Source organism: Mandrillus leucophaeus, unplaced genomic scaffold, assembly GCF_000951045.1.
Source record: "Mandrillus leucophaeus isolate KB7577 unplaced genomic scaffold, Mleu.le_1.0 Scaffold1948, whole genome shotgun sequence".
NCBI classification, from domain to species: domain Eukaryota; kingdom Metazoa; phylum Chordata; class Mammalia; order Primates; family Cercopithecidae; genus Mandrillus; species Mandrillus leucophaeus.
Genome location: NW_012101974.1, coordinates 22,718 through 27,149, shown reverse-complemented (window position 1 = coordinate 27,149; position 4,432 = coordinate 22,718). Strand labels below are relative to the sequence as shown.

The 4,432-nt window shown below is 54.0% G+C and overlaps 1 long non-coding RNA gene across 1 annotated transcript in view; it reads left to right on the top strand.

The window, feature by feature from the left end:
• The window catches only part of LOC105538570, a 21,256-nt gene that overhangs the window by 2,471 nt on the left and 14,353 nt on the right, over nucleotides 1-4,432 (top strand). The window lies entirely within an intron of this gene.

Below are 4,432 nucleotides of genomic sequence, written 5' to 3'. Positions count from 1 at the left end.
CAGGGGACTCGGCCTTCTGCGGCCCTGGCCAGACATAGACTTTGGGACAAGCTGATTTGTAGTAGCATGTAAGTAGCTGGAGCCTGTGCATGCCAGGCAAGGCCAAGCCGGCTCAAAGAGCCACCAGCCACCTCTGCAAGGGTGCCCCTGGAGCAGGTGCACTATCCAGCAACCTCAGCTACTCAAGGATGCAGAAATGGCCAGGTTCCCACAGCCTGAGTGGCTGCCACCTAAAGACTGATGGAGCAGAGGCCTGAGGAAAAGCAGATGACATTTTGACCCTACCTCTAGGGTAGAAAAACTAACGTATCCTGACTAGTAGCGAGTGATGTTGGTCACTCTTCCACTGGTTCCTGGCACACCCTTGCAGAGGTGGCTGATTACTCTTTGAGCCAGCTTGGCTTTGCCTGGCATGCACAAGCCTCAGTGCAACAACTGTGCTATAAATGGAACCATGTAGAGGAAGTGAGCAACAGGTTCAGGAGCAGGGTGTGTGCTGCCTTTTGTGTTCTGGTTTATTCCTTAGGTCTGCTATGACACTGCAGGCTTCTTGGTTGCCAAGAGGCAGACCATGGGCCATCTTGAGGAGGACTATCAAGTGCAGAAAGCAGCCAGGATTACCACCCCGGGGACTTGGCCTTCTGTGGCCTTGGCCAGAGTTGGAATTTTGGCCAAGACAGGTCAAGCTGACTCTGTGCAGCGTGTAGGTAGCCGGGGCCTGTGCATGCCAGGCAAGGCCCTGCTGTCTCAAAGATCGACAAGCTACCTCTGCAAGGGTGCGCCTGGAGCAGGTGGGCAGCCACCAGTCTCACCCAGTCAAGGAAGCAGGGATTGCCAGGTTCCTACAGCCTGGAGGCTGCCTCCTGATGGCTGATTTAGCAGAGGCCTCAGGAAAAGCAGATAGCGCTGGGGCCCCCCCTGTAGGGTAGAAGAACTGATGTACCCTGACTGGCAGCGCGTGAAGTTGTTGACTCTTCCACTGACTCCTGGGACACCCTTGCAGAAGTGGCTTGTTGCTCTTTGAGGCAACTTGGCCCTGCCTGGCATGCAGAAGCCTCAGTGCAGCAACTGTGCTACACATGGAGCCTTGTAAAGGAAATGAGCAGCAGGCTCAGGAGCAGGGTATGTGCTGCCTTTGGGGCTCCAGTCAGTGCTTCAGGGCTCGTATGGCAATGCGTGCTTGTTGGTTGCCAAGAGGCAGACCACAGGCCGTCTTGAGTAGGACTTTGTGTTCAAGTGCAGAAAGCAGGCAGGATTACCACCCAGGGGACTCAGCCTTCTGTGGCCCTGGCCAGACGTAGAATTTGGGACAAGCTGACTCAGAGCAGCCTGTAAGTTACTGGGGCCTGTGCATGCCAGGCAAGGCCAAACTGGCTCAAATAGCAACCAGACACCTCTGCAAGGGTGTGCCTGGAGCAGGTGGGCCAGCCACCAACCTCACCCACTCAAGGAAGCAGGAATGTTGAGATTCCCACAGTCTGAGTGGTTGCCACCTAATGGCTGATGGAGCAGAGGCCTGAGGAAATGCAGATGGCACGTTTAACTGTTTAATCCATCTTAATTTTTGTATAAAGCAGATGGCACCAGTGCATGCCTCAGGGCTCATGTGGCACTGTGGGCCACAGAAGGCTGAGTCCACTGGGTGGTAATCCTGCCTGCTTTCTGCACTTGAACATAAAGTCCTCCTCAGGATGGCCTGTGGTCTGCCTCTCGACCCTACCTTTAGGGAAGAAGAACTGATGTACCATGTCTATCAGCGAGTGAGGTTGGTGGCTGGTCCACCTGCTCCTGGCACACCCTTGCAGAGGTGGCTGGTTGCTCTTTCAGCCAGTTTGGCCTTGCCTGGCATGCACAAGCCTCAGTGCAACAACCGTGCTACACATGGACCCATATGGAGGAAAGGAGCGGCCGGCTCAGGAGCAGGGTGTGTGTTGCCTTTTGTTCTTCAGTTCATGCCTCAGGGCTCCTATGGCACTGCAGCCTTCTTGGTTGTGAAGATGCAGACCACAGGCCATTTTGAGGAGGACTTTTTGTTCAAGTGCAGAAAGCAGGCAGGATTACCACCCAGGGGACTCGGCCTTCTGTGGCCCTGGCCAGACTTAGAATTTGGGCCAAGGCAGGACAAGCTGACTCGGAGCACCGTGTAGTTAGCTGGGGCCTGTGCTTGCTGCATAAGGCTAATCTAGTTCTTGGAGTAATGAGCCACCTCTGCAAGGGTGTGCCTAGAGCAGTTGGACCAGCCACTACCCTCACCCAGTCAAGGAAGCAGGGATGGCCAGGTTCCTACAACCTGAGTGATTTCCTCCTGATGGCTGATGGAACAGAGGCCTCAGGAAAAGCAGATAGCACTGGGGCTCTACCTGTAGGGTAGAAGTGATGTACCTCGACTTGCAGCAAGTGAGGTTAGTGGCTCATCCACCAACTCCTTGCACATACTTGCAGGAGTGGCTGGTTGCTCTTTGAGCCAGCTTGGCCTTCCCTGGCATGCACAAGCCTCAGTGCAACAACCGTGCTACAAATGAAGCCACAGAGGAAATGAGCAGCAGACTCAGGAGCAGGGTGTGCACTGCCTTTGGGGCTCCAGTCCATACCTCAGGGCTCATACGGCACTTCGGGTTTCTTGGTGGCCAAGAGGCAGACCACAGGCCGTCTTGAGGAAGACTTTATGTTCAAGTGTAGAAAGTCGCCAGAATTACCACCTGGGGGACTCAACTTCTGTGGCTGTGACCTGACTTAGAATTTGGCCCAAGGCCGGACAAGCTCACTCAGAGCAGCGTGTCAGTACCTTGTGCCTGTGCATGCCAGGCAAGGCCAAGCTGGCTCAAAGAGCAACCAGCCTCTTCTGCAAGGGTGTGCCAGGAGCCAGTGGACCAGCCACTAACCTCATCCACTCAAGGAAGCAGGGATGGCCAGGTTCACACAGCGTGAGTGGCTGCCACCTAATGGCTGATGGAGCAGAGGCCTGAGGAAAAGCAGATGGCACCGTGGCCTTATCTTTAGCATAGGAGAACTGATGTCCCATGTCCTGCAGCGAGTGATGTTGGTGGCTGGTCCGCCTTCTGTTGGCACACCCTTGCAGAGGTGGCTAGTTGCTCTTTGAGCCAGCTTGGCCTTGCCCGGCATGCACAAACCTCAGTGCAGCAACCGTGCTACACATGGAGCCACACAGAAAATGAGCAGCCGGCTCAGGAGCAGGGTATGTGCTGCCTTTCGTGCTCCAGTCCATGCCTCAGGGCTCCTATGGCACTGCGGTCTTGTTGGTTGCCAAGAGGCAGACCACAGGCCATCTTGAGGAGGACTTTATGTTCAAGTGCAGAAAGCAGGCAGGATTACCACCCAGGGGATTCAGCCTTCTGTGGCCCTGGCCAGACTTAGAATTTGGGACAAGGCAGGACAAGCTCAGTCGGAGCAGTGTGTCGGTGGCTGGGGCCTGTGCATTGCAGGCAAAGCCAAGGTGGCTCAAGGAGCAACCAGCCACTTCTGCTAGGGGGGGCCTGGGGTCCGGAGGGTGGTGGACCTCTGCGTGGGGCCTGCAAGCCTGTATTTTCCTTCTGCAGTGCCTGAGCAGAGGTTTCCCAAGAGGCTCTGCCTCTGCAGCATGCTTTTCCTGGAAACAGTGGGAGGTGGTTTTCCAGGGTGGAAGCCTCACCAGTGGTTCAGCACTGTCTTCTTGATGCTGACCTCGTGATAGTGAGTTCTCATGAGATCTGGTTTTATAGCAGGGTGTGGCACCTTTTTCTTCTCAGTCTGCTCCTTCTGCCACGTGAAACATCTCCTTGCCCCTTGGCCTTCTGTTGTGATCAGGAGGCACCTGAGTCCTCCCAGAGGCAGAAGGCACTGTGTTTCCTTTGCAGCCTGCAGAACCGTGAGCCAATTAAACTTTCTTTATGATCATACAGACAGTTAGTACTGTGAACTCAAGCCATGAAATGCCTTCAAGGCCTTTTCCCCATTGTCTTGGCAATCAGTGCTCAGCTTCTTTTCATGCAAATATCTGAAGCCTGCGTGAATTTTTTCCCTGAAATTGGACTTTTCTTTTACCACATTGCCAGACTGTGACAAAGATAGCTGACAGTGTAGAAGCAGGTTCAGAAGTGGGTAAAAGACAGAGGTCGGGAGAGTTGGGAGAGCTTAGAAGACAGCAAGGTGAGGAAAAGTTTGGAGCACTGTAGAGAATTGTGAAATGCTTGTGATGAGAAGGCTGACAGAAGGATGGACAGTGAAGGCCAGACTTAAAAGGTCTCAGATGAAAATGAGGAATTTCCTGTGAACAAGAGCCAAGGTTCCATTTGATTGGCCTAACAGAGAACGTGGCTGCACCGTGACCCTGCCCTGGAGATCTGTGAAACTATGAGCTTGGGGGTGATGATTTAGGATGTATCTTGTGGAATGAACATCTAGGCAGCATAGCTCAAGAGGTGTCCTGTCTGCG